At 36.0% G+C, this 16,887-nt stretch overlaps 1 long non-coding RNA gene across 1 annotated transcript; it reads left to right on the top strand.

The window, feature by feature from the left end:
* Window positions 1–619: 619 nt before the first annotated feature.
* Window positions 620–1,469, top strand: LOC110887187. Its single transcript, XR_002563126.1, has 3 exons — window positions 620–706; window positions 940–1,056; window positions 1,218–1,469. It is a non-coding gene; the product is annotated as an uncharacterized LOC110887187 (long non-coding RNA).
* Window positions 1,470–16,887: the final 15,418 nt, after the last annotated feature.

Raw genomic sequence — 16,887 nt, 5'->3', positions numbered from 1 at the left:
CTCTGTGTGTGTCTGGGGATCGAACAAGAACAGGAGCACAAGGAGAAACCCTTGTTTCAGAGAATCAGCCAATTGAACCTGAAATTGAAGGAAAATCCAATGCATGAACTTCAAATTACACTCTTCTGAACTCAAATATTGAAGTGGTAAGTTCAATTCTTTGAAATTGTGATTTGTAAGAAGTGGGTTTCAACCCAATATTGAGTTCATGTAACAAAATGTGTAAATTGGAGTTAGGAGTGCCCTCTAGAACAAGAATCATGCTTGATTTTAGGTCATTGAATGATTTTAGTATAAACCCACTTGACAAAAATATGTTATGAATGAGATGATAAAAAATAGAAGTAATCATGTGTAATTCTAACATATGATGTTGTTGTAATACTTGAAATGTTAAATAAATCAATGAAGATTAAGAAGGATTTACGAATTTGGTTGATTGTTGGTAAGTTACTAGATGAACTAGTAAGATTATGTCTTTGAATATTTGTACAAAATGTCATAAATGCGAAACCCGCCAAGTGTTCGATGAAATGTCTAAGAGAAGAAATATGTGAAAATTTGAAGTTTTATGATAATGTTGTCATATGAGGAATTATGTGAATGATGGAATGATATAGTTTGGGCTAAATGAGTGAATGTATTGATGTTGGCGTAAAAGAAGAAAGCTCAAACGCTAGGAAATCGGAAGGCTCGCAAGATCGAGGTATGTTGTTTTATGCATACAAACCTTATTTTGTAACTTGTCGTTTTTCTACAAAAATCATAATTATGGTAGCCAGTAGTAGTTATGTAGTAGATAGCATGGCCCGTCCCGAACGGGTCATTTGAAATGAAAGTTATGAAGGAAATTGTATTAAGATCGGTTCATCTGGGATGAACCGTATATTGGAAAGTTATGTAAGAAAGGAATGAAATTACTCAATCCTTTGTAAACAGGTTGGAGTTCATGTAAGTGCAAAGATGAAAGGAATGTATTCGCTCATGGTAAACAGACCGAATGGAAGTTTACGTTACGAATGTAATTACCCGTTTCTAACGGGTAAGTAATGAATGGTATGTTTTATTTCTATTTTGAGATAAGTATGTTTTGACCCGTTTCGACGGGTAGTAAGTGTAAGAATGATGTGAAGGCATGGAATGGATGAATCGGGTTATTAGATAAAAAGTAATATAGTTGACGAAATTAAATTTTACAAGTTTGTTGTTTGATGTAGGTAAATCCTCAACATAATGGCTTGGTGACTTAGAACAAACACACATGAATCATGCCCACTTTGCGCTTCCGAAGATGCCTATTTTGTATGGTCCTAGTTTTGGTCATATGTATTTCCAACATGTGTAAACTTTTTGTCGTCTTTGTGCTTTGGCAAAAACTTAGCTAGTTGGTAGACTTGTATCTAGACAACTTAACTTGTCCGCTTTTGTTTTAAAAAGGTTGTTTATGAAATAGTTGGAATGTTTAAAAATTTCATGTTTACTAAGTTTTTGTTACTTAAAATGTGTGGTCGAAGGTCTTTTAAGTTAGGGCGTTTTATTGTTAAAAGCAGGGAATCACTTATAGTACGAACGGGTCATGTCCAATTTTTGTTAAAATTAGTATGTCATTATCTTTATTTTTAATATGTAATAAGGACATTATAAGTAACCTCAATACACCATGAGAAAATGATAAAGAAAATTCTTCTTATAACATAAGAAACTAGTTATTAAAGTCATTAATACAAACCCAAATAAAAAGTGCCGAAAGATTAAAAATCAAAAGTAATACATTAAAAATTTGTCTTCACCATGTGTTGTAAAAGGCTTAGCCAAACATGGCCTTTGATTGGCAAGAACTCTTACAATCAATCTTAGATCCCGAGACTATTACACACTCTAAATATGGATGATGGTGGTGGGTGTTGGTGTTGTAGTGGTGGTGGAGTGGTGGCAAAGTGTGAGAGTAGTGATTTGCCAAGAGATGCCTTTCAAGTGAACCAAGCACCCCCTTTTATAGCCAGAACAGAGCTCTGGCCACGACCACGTGTCCAGCCAACACGGCCCATGGCCATCCATTTGTCTTCCTTCATTAATTGCAAGTGTCAGTAGAGGGCCCCACACGACCCCGTGTCTTCTGGGCACGGCCCCGTGGTTAACTCTTTGATGTACTATCAAGATTCTGCGTATCTTAGCGTTGACCACGCCCCGTGTTGAACTGGGCACGCCCCCGTGGTGGGCGTAGAAGCTTCTACAGGTTTGTCTTGTTGTGCAGGCTCCTGCCCCATGCCCAGCTGGGCACGGCCCCGTGGTCAGGCTCTATTGCCTTCCTTTTGCTTTAGGAGATGCTACCGAGGGGTCGGGCATGTCACGTTTATTTTTTATTTTTGTATTTATGTTGGTTTTGGCTGCTTATTTGCTCCTTTTGTTCTTTTAAGCATGTTTGGTCATGTAAATTCAAAAGGAAGAAAGAAACACACTTTTTTCAACATTAGTACTAAAAAAGGGATAGTTTTATGCCTCATTTGATGTAATTTATATGTTGCATTTTGCACAAATCAATTATACTTTGATTATTCGAACTTGTAATACCTTCAATTCATATACATACTTGATACATGTTCGTCATTCTTGTAAACACATACTTATTTTACGAACAAACTATCGTAAATATGCGTTTTAATACACTTTATACATGCAAATACTTATTTATACATTCACAAACTTGAATTATACTTCCATACTTAGTTCCTACCAAATTTCATGCTAAATATTCAAGAAATACCTTAAGACACCTTAGGAACCAAACTGCAAGGACTAAAATTGTCAAAAACATAAAGTTTGTCTGGGAACCATAGGCGACACGCGGAGCATTCCTGGTTCTCTTCCGCGACACTCTTGAGAAGCCAATCCATAGCCAGCTCTTTTTATTCACTGGATTGGTCTATTTTTGCACTCCAACTCCCACCTAACTCTCTTTAAAACATCTTTAACTCTTAACCTAATTTGCCCACTATAAATACACCATCCCTAACCCTCATTTTCACTTTTCAAACACCATAATCACTCTCAAATCCTCTAAAAAACACTCCAAAATTCTGATTTTGGGTAGAAAACTTTCAAGACTTTAAGTGAGTTCTAGCTCACTTCTTCACTCATTTTTTCCATGTTTCTTCTTCCATCTTACTTGGATAACCTCTAGGAAGGTTTTCACAAGTTTGTTATGGAAAACTAAGGTGAAACCTCACCATATTTGAGGTCCAAAGTGAGATTTATTTTATGTTTTGTACAATGTTCATGTATCTTCTATTTTGTTTGCTAAAACTTGGTGAAATCTTGTACCCACCAAGCTCACAACTTAGCCTATAGTTGTGGGCTTGTGTTGAGGTTGATTTCCATCAAGTTATGAGTTCAAAACTCTTAAATTTAAGTTCATGCATGTTATAATCCAGGTGTTGGAAACAATCACGATTCACCATCTTCCATATGGTTGAACTTGTGTCATGTAAAGTTGTGAAATGTGGGAGCTTGGGCTTTCCAACCTAGTTCCACAACCTCACTTGTGAACTTTGTGTATGAACACTCAAGTAGCTTCCTAGTGTCAAATTAACATAACCCCGCCTAGCCTCCAGCACTTAGTTAACTATTTCCATGTTGTGGTGGTTCACCCGGGTTAAGACTTACTTGGCTACTTGAGAATGTATTAGTTAGTTTTATTTCTTGTTATTCATGACCCTCCGAATCATCCTTGTGATGATTTGTGTAGTGGTGAATCATATAACGAGGTTAACCCTCAATGCTTGACTTATATGAAAACTCATGATGGACTTAGCTTAGGACTATTATTAGAACCATATGTATGTGTGTATATATATATATATACATATATATATATATACATATATATATATATATATATATATATATATATATATATATAGGACAAAGATCCGTTAGGAACCACCCTTTATTGCGAGAACCGTGAGAACCAGTGTGAACACAAACAGTAATACCTAAAAAAATCTAAAAAACACCCAAAAATTTTTTTTTTATTTTTTTACTATTTTTTATATAAAAATCGCTACTTTTAGTATCCAAAAAAAAAATTTTTTTTTTAAAAATTTTTTTTTTGGCTACTAAAAGTAGCGATTTGAACATAAAAAATAGTAAAAAAATAAAAAAAAAAATTTAGATTTTTTTTTATTTTTTTAGATTTTTTAGGTTTTTTGGGGGGTTTAGTTTTTAGCATTTTAGCTTGGGGGGGGGGGTTTAGGTTTTTTTTGGGGGGGGGGGTTAGGTTTTTTTTTGGTGTGAGGGGGGGGGGGTGGGGGGGTTTAGGTTTTTGGGGGGTGGGGGGTGGGGGTTAGGTTTTTTTTAGGGTTTTTTTAGGTTTTTTTAGCTATTTTAGCTTGTGTTCACATTGGTTCTCGCGGTTCTCGCAATAAAGGTGGTTCTCGCATGAACCTTGCCCTATATATATATATATATATACAAACATGGCTGAATTTATGATGATAATCGAGTCATGGTTATTCGTCATATACTTAAGCTACTTTATCTATGAATCTAAGTCTCTCGTTGATGATTCTAATGGGCAAACTAGGACCCATGAAATCACATACAACTTAGTGTCAAAATGAGTACTTAGACTAGATATACTTTTATGCATAACATACTTTTGTACTCAAATTCTAAACCCCGAACCTAACCACTCCATAAACACCATATAACCTTACCTTCGATTCCTTATTCACAAACAACTCGTCACTCACAGATAAGCAGAAAGCTTTTGCAAAATTGTGAGTATACTCGACACCCTTTTTCGTTTACACTTTTGGGTGCAACATGTTTACATTATATAAACATACACAAACACACATTCTTTATGAAATTACACAACAATCCAATACAGGCATGCTAATATGTTATACTTGATTCGTTATTCTGGGGTTATTCTTTTTGTGATAAACTTGTCATTAACTTCGTACGAGCCTACCCTTAACATGTATAGCGCTATAGGAGTAACGCACCACCCGTGTTCGTGAGGTCATGTTAAGTCATTCATTAATACTTGCTGTAATCTTTGGGTTGACTTGTTTATTCACATGCCAGTTTATACGTTAATCTTGATAACTAAGCTTGCTATGTGGATTGTTCAAACTCTCGCAATTATATGCTAGTACTCAAAACTTGTATATTCACCAATACTTCTTGTATTGAACTATACTTTAATACATGTTGCAGGATTATGATGATGATGACGATGATGATACACGGAACTTAGTAGGATGCCTAGAAACGCACAAAATTTAAATTCGTGTTTATTAGTTTAGTCATTCGATAATTGTTGTAATTTGTTCGTTTCAAAGTTGTTGTATTTCAATTTCAAACAATGTACTTGTTATTAGCGATGAAATGAAATCATTTATTAAATACTTGTCACATTTAGCTTTATGAAGTCTCGAGTAATCTCGTTTTCGTCTCACTCTGATGTTTCCACCATCGGTTGGGGTGCGACAGTCAAAAGGGAACAAATACATTCTCGTGGCAGTCGATTACATGTCCAAATGGGCCGAGGCTGAAGCTCTTCTAACTAGCGATGGGAGAGTTAAGGTAAAATTCCTAAAATGATTATTCTCTTGTTTGGGCACTCCAAAAGCACTCATTAGTGATAGAGGTACCCATTTTTGTAATTATCAATTAAATAAAATTTTAACAAAATATGGGGTCTATCACCGTCTTTCAACCGCTTACCATCCTCAAACCAACGGTCAAGCCGAAGTAACAAATCGAGGGCGAAAAAGAATCCTAAAAACACCGTAGGTCAAAATAAAAAAGATTGGGCCGATAAACTAGATGATGCTTTATGGGCCTTCCGAACCACCAACAAAACACCAATAGGCACCACCCCATATAAGCTCGTCTATGGGAAAAATTGTCACCTCCCAGTAGAAATTGCACACAAAGCCTAGTGGGCGTTAATAGAAGTAAACCTAGACCAAGAAACTGCCGGTAAAATCGATTCTATCAGTTAAACGAATTGGATGAATTGAGAAATCAAGCATCCTCTGTAACAACCCTAAAAAATGTCCTAAAACACTCCGGAATCGAAAAACCAAACTCGCGTATCGTTATTTAAATTGAAAAAATGAAAAATAATAATTTTATGTCTGCCGGGGTCGTGACAGACTAAGAAGTAACCTTTCGTGAGGCGCGAAAGGCTATAACTTCCGGGTCACGTTTGATGACATGTGTCGTCCACATGTCACACCTACACCGGTGACTAGTCAAACCTAAGGCCTAGCTAGGGGGTCTCGCTGGCCGCGAGAGGATTAGCGTAAGGTTGTCGCGGGCTGCGAGAGGGTCAGATTTCAGCTATAAATAGAGCTTTTAGTCTGCAGTTCAAACTCGCTCAACTTCTTTTCTTTCTCTCAACATATACCTTGAAAATATATACCCCAATACCCCTAAACTCACAAAGCTCTGCCCCATTGTAAGTGTTTTAATCAATTATCATTGATTCGATACCATGTCTGATCGATCTTGAACCTAGCAACGTATGCAAAAGCGCTGCCTGATAAAGGCTATGCTCTATAAACTACGTTGGGGTTCTGATCTCGTGATGTATTGATAAAATTGAATTGGTTTATTATACTAACACGCGTGCATTGTATATTTTTAATATGAACTCAAGATAATCACCAGAAAATATTATCAGGAAGCTTATAGTAAAACCCTAAGTTTACAAAGTGAGCCATTCTCCCTTATTACCAAATTGCTTTCCAAAACCCTAAATGTTTTCAATTATACTTACAGTAGTTAAGTTTTTGTATTCTCCAATTACGGCCGGTATGTGGGATTTTGTATACACTACTAGTCAAGTGTTGCTATTGGACAAAGAGTTAGCCAATAGTAATACGATGACAGTCATTGTAGCTGCCAACGTGACAAATACTGATTGATTTGTTGGTAGATATAAACATTGTAATATCCTTCTTAATACTGTAAAGTATAACACTATATTTTTATAAAATGGAATGTACTCGCCAGTATTTCTTGCTAATAAAATGTTTTCAATACGTGTTTCAGGTAACTTGATGTGAAGCTACTAGAAGCCAGCTATGGAGCACTGAAGGCTTAAATAAAGTGGCTATAAGTTACCTAAATAAAAGAAGAAATTTATGTTTTTAGCAAGTAGGGTTTTCCCTATAAAAACATTAAAAATGAAATATGGGTTTTCAGCCCATTTGTTTAATATAAAACGTTTGGTGTTTAACAACTCTGAATTTATTTCCTAACTACGATCCTGATGATTTTATTCCGTTGCAAATTTAATAAACACCAATACCACTAGTCAGGCTCGCGGCACCCACTCCCATGGTAGGGTCGGGGGCTGCGACAGAAGGTGGTATCAGAGCCACTGGTTTAAGCCATTTAGGTGTTCTTTTAATACCTAAATTTTAAACAATTGTGTTAGGAAATTTATATAACTTATGTGTTATTCTGTGTAAATAAATCTTAATAATTATATTATGATTTTTATGTTATTTTGACAATTTTTTAGTTCACAGTATGAGTGATCAAAATACATTTGACGCCTATCGTCACATGCCCAATTCCCCAATGAATGAAGGATCATCTGATGACAGCACCCAGATACATAGCTGATACCGAAGAACCTTTTGTTTTCAGAGAAAAATCTAAGGAAGCATTTCCACCTAAGAAAAGGCAATGGTTTAATAAGGAGAAAAAGGAGAAAAGGAGAAAAAAGAGAAACCAACAAGCAACTATAACCTAAGTTGAAGGAACTTCTCAGATTCCAGTAACTAGACCTCTGTGGGAAGAACTAGATAGGAGATTAGCCAATCTTGATATGTTCCGAACCGCAGAAAATATACTCGACCTTAATCGTGTAGCAGAACCAGAACCTCAGTTATTACCTTTATATCTAGAACAACCCATAGCACTAATACCAATGTACCCAGAACCAAATCAAGAAAACCCACTACCAATACCAGCTTTCAATCCTAATGAAATACCCAGGTTACTAGCGCCAAACCCACTAGAACAATGGTGGACTAATGACTGGGCATTTCAAGACCTGATGAATGACCCATATCCCTACATGCCATACGGAGAACCCATACCAGCTTACAACGAACTCGCACCAGCCGTAATGCCACCCATGAATCAAGAAAACGTAGCTGAACTTTGCCACTATGGTGAAGATCTAATTGAGGAAGGAAATAAGATACGCCGCATAGGGGAGAAACTCGTCTGGAAATACGACGAGAGAGAAATGCAGTACTAAAAAACTACAACCTAATACTATATATATATAGGTACTTTTATTTTAATTTGGTAATATATATATATATATATATATATATATATATATATATATATATATATATGTATCGATGCATAGAATAACTAACATTTAGAATTTCAGTTGTAGTTTGTATTGATGCATAATATATATGAAAAAGAGTAGAAGTCACAATGTTCGATGATTTTGGTTCAATATGCTTGAGTATCTATTGTTTAATTTATTATGTGATATAATAAATGATAATGTTTGCAATTCAGATGTCAAATGAAGTATATCAGGAAGTCTAGAATAATAATGATAACGGGAACAAGTGGATAAGAGTGCTATAGAACACATAGTAGCTCAAGGAATCATAGATGCCATGCCATTTATTATCAATACTATTAATAAAAAGGCAGAAAATAATAGTACCATAATAGGTAGTAAACGTACTCACAACGAGCCAAGTCATAGTGTGAATGGAGATAACGGACTTCTCATCAAAGCTCCAATTCCACAAAGAAAGAAAACCATCTCATATAGTTGTTCTTACAAAGAATTCTTGTCATGCAAGCCAACAGAATTTTCAAGAAACGAAGGAACCATTTCAGCCTCACGCTGGATAGAAAAGACTGAAGCAGTCTTAAAAATAAGTAAATGTGCAGATGAGGATAAGATCATGTATGCTTCTAATCTTTTCAAGGATGGAGCATTAGAATGGTGGAATACCATTCTACAATCAAGAGGAAGTGAAATGGTCTACAACATGGAATGGAACAACTTTAAGGAAATAATTGAAAGGAAATTTTGTCCTCCTCCTGAAAAGGAATAGATTGCTAATAAATTTCTGAACCGTAGAATGATTGGGGTAAATTGTAGGGAATTTACTACCAAATTATTTGAATATGCTAGGATAGTACCAACACTAGCCTCGCCAAAACCAGTATTAATCTCCCGTTATATCTAGGGATTAATCAGTGAGATCAGAGATATGTTCAAAGCAGCTAGGCCACAAACAACTAAAGAAACAGTGGAGCTTGCTAATACGCTGACAGATGGATTAATACGTACACAGGAAGAAAATCAGACAAAGAATCTAGCTCAAAGGGTTACCCAGGAACTTCGTTCTGGTAATTCCTATCATGGGAAAAAAGGCAGGTTCATCTTCTTCACCCTTCTGTAAGTTTTGTAAAAGAAAACATACTAGAAAATGTGTGAGGTATTGCAACTTCTACAAGAAGTTAGGGCATAATGAAGAAGAATGTAGAAATAAAGCTTATGCCAGAATATGCTACAACTGCGGAGAGACAGGTCACATCCGACCAAGCTGCCGAAAATTAGCTCCAGCAACAGACAACAAAACAAAGGCAAACAAAGGACCCAAGAAAAATGCCAGAGCATTCGTACTGATAGCCAAAGAAGCTAAAATGATTCCTAATGTAATTATCGGTACGTTTTTAGTTAATGATTTTTATGATAAAGTATTATTTGACTCTGGTGCAAACCAAAGTTTTATAAATACTTCTTTCTGCAAACTTCTCAATAATCCATTAACTAAACTTCACCAAGATTATACGTTGGAGATGGCAAATGGAAATTCTATCAAAATAATTGAAATCCTTCAGGAGGGAAAGATAGAATTCTTAAGTCATAAATTTACTGCTAACGTGTTACCAATGAATATAGCCAGATTCGATGTTGTATTAGGAATGGATTGGTTGGTAGCCAATCATACACGAATTTTGTGTGATCAAAATTCTGTAGAAGTTTTTACGCCAACTGGAAATAGGATCACAATTAAGGGAGACAAGCCGACAAGGTTGACAAAATTCATCTATGTAATGAAAGCTGCAAGCTACGCACGAAAAGGAGGAATAGTGTATCTGATTTCGGCAATCGCTAGCACTAAAGTAAAAGAGTTAAAAGATATTCCTGTAGTATCTAAATTCTCAGACGTTTTTCCAGAACAATTACCTGGATTACCGCAAGATCGCGAGGTTGAGTTTAGAATTCACCTAGTTCCAGGAACTACACCAATTGCTAAAGCACCCTATCGATTAGCACCAACAGAAATGCAGGAATTAAAGAAACAGTTAGACGAATTATTAGAAAAAGGTTTTATACAACCTAGGGCTCATCACCTTGGGGAGCACCGGTGTTATTTGTGAAAAAGAAAGATGTATCTATGCGTATGTGTATTGATTACAGGGAATTGAATAAGATTATGATTAAAAATCGGTACCTGCTATCGAGAATCGATGATTTATTCGATCAACTTCAAAGAGCTCGATTCTTTTCTAAGATCAACTTACGCTTAGGATATCATCAACTGAAGGTACATGAAGAGGACATTCCTAGAACTGCTTTCAGAACCAGGTATGGCCATTATGAATTTACAGTCATGCCATTTGGTTTAACTAATGCCCCAGCTGCATTTATGGACATGATGAACAAGATATGTAAACCATACCTGGATAAATTCATAATTGTTTTTATAAATGATATATTAATTTACTCCAAGAGTAAAGAAGAGCATGCAGAGCATTTACAAGTACTTCTATTATTATTGAGAAAAGAGAAGCTTTATGCGAAATTCTCAAAATGTGAATTCTGATTGCAAGAAGTGCAATTTCTTGAATATTTAGTTAATCATGAAGGAATTCATGTGGATCCTATGAAGATCGAAGCTATTACCAAATTGAAAGTCCCTGAGTCAACAACACAACAAAGAAGTTTTCTTGAATTGTCAGGATACTATAGACGTTTCATTCAAGATTTTTCTAGAATAGCCATTCCACTAACCAGACTAACCTGCAAGTCAGTTAAATTTGAATGGGGACCAAAACAGGAGGAAGCATTAAAGATTTTGAACCAAAGGTTAACTAACGCACCAATACTTGCTTTACCAGAAGGAAATGAAGACTTTGTAGTCTATTATGATGCATCCAAATTAGGATTTGGATGTGTGTTGATGCAACGTCAAAAGGTAATTGCTTATGCCACCAGACAACTTAAGAAGCATGAAGAAAATTATGTAACACATGATCTAGAATGGGGAGCAATAATTTTTGGCCGTAAGATTTGGAGACACTATCTTTATGGTAGTAAGTTCATTGGCTTCACATATCATAAGAGTTTAAGGTATGTTTTCGGGCAAAAGGAATTAAACATGAGGCAAAGACATTGGATGGAAATCCTTAGCGATTATGATTGTGATATCCAATATCATGCAGGAACAACTAATGTAGTAGCTGATGCTTTAAGTCAAAAGTACCATGAGAAGCCAAAAAGGGTACGTGCTCTCAGATTAAACCTGCAGGTAGAGTTAAATGAACAAGTGAGAAAGATACAAGAAACAGCAATCAAGGATGATGCTGAAGAATTAAAAGGAATGATTAAAGAATTAGAAAAAGGAGCAAACGGAATTTGGAGATTCCATAATAAAAGAATTTGGGTACCTATCCAAGGGAACCTACGAAGCCGAATTCTAGAAGAAGCTCATAAATCCAAGTATACGATGCATCCAGGAAGTGACAAGATGTATCAAGACTTAAGAAGAAATTTTTGGTGGATAGGATTGAAAAAGGATATAACAAATTATGTTGCTAAATGTTTAACCTGCTCACAGGTTAAAGCTGAACATCAGAAACCTTCAGGATTACTTCAGCAATTGGAAACGCTAATCAGGAAATGGGAATTGATAACAATGGACTTTGTTACCAAATTACCCAAGACACGGAAAGGTAATGATACGATTTGGGTAATTGTGGACATATTGACTAAATCAGCGCATTTCCTACCAACAAAAGAAACTTTCAGTATGTAACAAATAGCAAAGCTATATGTGAATGAAATAGTTTCACTACATGGGATTCCTTTATCTATTGTGTCTAACAGATATAGTCATTTTACTTCTCATTTTTTAACAAGTTTCCAAAAAGCAATGGGAACCAGATTAAATTTAAGTACAACTTATCATCCCCAAACAGATGGAAAAAGTGAAAGGACAATCCAGACTATGGAGGATATGCTTAGAGCCTATGTGATTGATATTGGAGGAAGTTGTATAACACCCAAATCTTTTCATTTTAGACTTAGATAATTTCAAACAATTATTTTAGAAAATTTCGGCATGACCCGTTCGTAACATGAGCATATCCCTGTTTCGACAGACTTAATTTCAAGTAAACGACACTTTCATAAAACATTCATCTTATTTGTTAGAGTTCCTTTCATACCTCTTCATCACATTTAAACTCGTATTGTCATTCTACATTACATTTACAACTTATACTTCATACATTGTTGTCATCGACAATCATGATCTTTGATATTAACGATTTGTCTTTTCTCCTTTAACATATAGTTTCCTCATCTTTCTTAATGTAAAAATGACCTTATCATTGATTACGGGGTCTTAGAAACCCGTTAGAACAATCCCTATAATCTAAACAGCAAAAATAAAAAATTTTGAACGATTTGGGGTCTCTCGCGGCACGCAACAGATTGCTCAAACTCTGTCACGCCCCGCGAGCGCTGTCACGTGTCGCGCCACATGTCTTGGTTTCCGTCGCGTGGCGCGGGGGAACCTGTTTTCCAGCAGGTCTGTTTTAAAAACCTGCATTTTTGCCCAGCTCTAGTTTGTACTCTAAATTAACTTAAAGCTCCCATAACTTTCAAACTACTGGTCCGTTTTACGTAATTCTTTTTCCTACACGTTGGTAATTTAAATACAGACCTGTTTAATATCGTCATATGCCTTAAAACTCGATTTATAAGCAATTTGCATAAAATTCCCTTTTTTTATCACTAACTATAGGTATAATCAAAGTTAACAATTTACTTACTTGCATAGCGCTTCGGAACGAACACAACCTTGCACGAGCTTTCGGTTTGAGTTCACGCACTTGATACTTGAATCCCTCAAACCTAGGCTCTGATACCAACTTATAACGCCCAAATCTTTTCATTTTAGACTTAGATAATTTCAAACAATTATTTTAGAAAATTTCGGCATGACCCGTTCGTAACATGAGCATATCCCTGTTTCGACAAACTTAATTTCAAGTAAACTAACGACACTTTCAAAGGACTTAACAAAACCATAACATACTTTTTAATAGTTACCAACATTTAGAAAATACTTGAAAGGCCCATCAAGTCGAACTTCAAAAGTTTAGCTACTAAACTAGAATAATTACAACAAAATACTTTCGACCATAAACTTTGTTACTAAAAGTAGCGGAAGCGCTTATAGGCGAGATACATATGGGTGCTCGTTCCAAGTCGCCGAACCGATTAAATAGAGGTTTTACCTACAACAAACAACAAATGAAGGAGTTAATCCGTAATCATATTAACTTTTTCAAATAAACCAATTTTATTCATCTCTTGCCTTTACATCATTCTTTTTCCTTGCACATACTACCCGGTGAACGGGTCATTTCATTCTCATCTCAAATAGAGACAATACTTTCCATTCCTTACATACCCGTTAATAACAGGTAATAACAATCTTGTCATAACTTTCATTTGGTCCGTTTATCACGATCTCACACTTTTCTTTCATTACTTCCTTTCATCATACGGTTCCTTTGGAACGAACCGAATTAGATACAATTTACTTGCTAAGATTTTCATTTCATAGGACCCATTTATAACAGATCATTGCACATATCCCAATACAAAATAAACTATCACTAATATGATTTTTAGCACATACGGTAATTTACCAATTAAAATTTTAAAGCATAAAAATAACATACCTCGATCCTGTGCTTCTTCCGTTTTCCTTATACTTGAACCTTCTTCTTTCGCGCCTACATTATCACGTTCATTATATCTTTTAGTCCATCCGAATCTCATTTCATCATTTACATATTTTAGCATATATCAACATTACCCAAATTTTCCAGATTTCACATTTATACTCTTTTAAACATTTTATCGAACACTTGGCGGGTTTCGCACTAATGGGACATTATACATAATAATCTAAAGCATGATTTAAACTAGTTCTTCTAACAATTCATCAATAATCAAACAAACCTTATTCTACATCAACTCATTTAGTATTCATACATCATAAACAAGGTTTTTCATCAATAATTCACATCCATATCACTACTTGATCATCCTACTCATACTAACTTTTCATCAAATGGGTTATTGCTACAATTAAATCAAAATGCTAAAAATTAACCATTATTCCTATCCTATTTCGTAATCATAACTTATATTCACAATTTTCATGTCATAAGCTCATGATTGGGTTAAAACCCATTTCCTACAATTCATCAAATCATGAAATTGAACTTACCACTTCAAAGAACAAGTTTAAGAGCTTGCAAATTGTTGTTTATGCTTTCGATTTCCTTGAAATTTCTATTGAAATTTGTAGAAATGGTGAAACTAGGGTTTCCCCTTGTCCCTGGTTCTTGTTCGATCGACCAGACCCCCACACACACACTGTGTGTGGGTTTTGAACACTTATTCTTTTATTACACTTAGTTTTTGGCAATTTACATCTTTTGTCCCTCAAATTCATTCACTTATTTAATTTAAACACCACCCTTGTATTATTACATTTTTTTTTATGTCTAATAAACTTTTTTTTTTTTGGTGTTACAAGTCTACCCCCCTTAAAAGAAGTTTCGTCCCCAAAACCTGGACACATAACAAGTAGATTATTTACGTACCGAATAGAAAAGGGTAGTGCTTTCGTATTTCATCTTCCGCTTCCCATGTGAGTTCCGATCCTTTTCGATGTTGCCATTGCACTAAGACTTGTCTAACAGCTTTATTGCGAAGATTCTTCACTTTAACATCTTTAATGGCTATCGGTGTTTCGACATAATTTAACCCCTCATCCAATTCAATGTCATCTAGAGGCACAAGTGCCGTTTCATCCGCAAGGCACTTTCTTAATTGCGATACGTGGAAGGTATTGTGAATCCCGTGTAGTGTAGACAGCAATTCTAAACGATATGCAACCTTCCCCATTTGAGCCAAAATCTTAAATGGTCCAATATAACAGGGACCCAATTTACCCTGTTTACGAAAACGGATTATACCTTTCCATGGAGATACTTTCAGCAAAACATAATCTCGGACTTGAAACTCGATAGGACGCCTTCTCTTGTCTGCATAAGCTTTTTGCCGATCCTGAGCTGCTTTCAGTCGAGCTCTAATCAAATCAATCTTTTCATTTGTCACTGTTATTAAATCACTTGGCGTAAGCTCCCTTTGCCCTACTTCACCCCAACATACGGGAGTCCTACATTTTCTCCCGTATAGTAATTCATAAGGAGCCATTTGAATGCCACTATGGTAACTATTATTACAAGAGAATTCCACTAGTGGTAAATGGTCATCCCAACTTCCGCCGAAATCTAAGGCACATGCCCTCAACATATCAACAAGTGTTTGAATGGTCCTTTCTGATTGACCGTCGGTCTGAGGGTGATAGGCGGTGCTTATGTGTAACTTCGTGCCCACACTCTCATGAAACTTCTGCCTGTAACGAGAGGTAAATCTAGTATCCCGATCTGAGACGATTGACACGGGCACTCCGTGTCGAGATATGATCTCATTCATATAAATTTCTGCCATTTTCTCAGAAGAGTAGGCCTCTCGGATAGGCAGAAAATGGGCACTTTTTGTAAGTCGGTCTACGATTACCCATATTGTATCATGCCCCTTTTTCGTTCCAGGAAGATTGGTCACCAAATCCATCGTTATTTCCTCTCATTTCCATACCGGAATTTCCAAAGGTTGTAATTCCCCGTATGGTTTTTGATGTTCTGCTTTCACTTGGGAGCATGTTAAACATTTCGCGACATACTTAACAATATCGCGTTTCATACCCGGCCACCACTAATTTGTCTTCAAGTCCTGGTACATTTTTGCTGCTCCGGGATGGATCGAATACCGTGACTTATGAGCTACCTTGAGTAACGCGGTCTTGACTTTGCAAAACCTTGGTATCAAAATTCGTCCGAATCTTGTTTTGAGCCCGACCGAGTTTTCTTCCAATTTTTCGGCTATACCTTTCGTTCTCTCCTTCTATGGGTCTCCTGCCTCTAGCGACTTTATTTGAGCGTCCCGAATCATATCAAGGAGGAGAGATGTAACTATCATCATCATTGACTTTATTTGAATCGGAGGTGGATACTCTTTTCGATTTAATACATCCGCTACGACATTTGCCATCATACGTTGCCGGGTTGCATGACATGAAATCCTTGTACGTGCACCTTCGTTCCTTGCTTTTACTTCTAGACCCTTCGATCATCTCCTTCAACTCCTCAAGCTTACTAGTCATCATTGCATCTACTACCCCTAAAACACGGCTTTCGACTTCTTGAGCTAACTTGGGAAGGTTAGCATGTATAACCTTTTCTACCGCTTCCATAACCTTATTATCGAATACTTCTTGTCATGCAACTTCAGCATCATCTATATTCCCTGTGTCCGTCATCTACATAAAACATTCATCTTATTTGTTAGAGTTCCTTTCATACCTCTTCATCACATTTAAACTCGTATTGTCATTCTACATTCCATTTACAACTTATACTTCATACATTGTTGTCATC

The sequence above is a fragment of the Helianthus annuus genome, chromosome 11, assembly GCF_002127325.2.
Source record: "Helianthus annuus cultivar XRQ/B chromosome 11, HanXRQr2.0-SUNRISE, whole genome shotgun sequence".
Lineage (NCBI taxonomy): Eukaryota > Viridiplantae > Streptophyta > Magnoliopsida > Asterales > Asteraceae > Helianthus > Helianthus annuus.
Note: the sequence above shows the minus strand (reverse complement) of the source record. Positions and strands in the feature narration are given on the sequence as shown.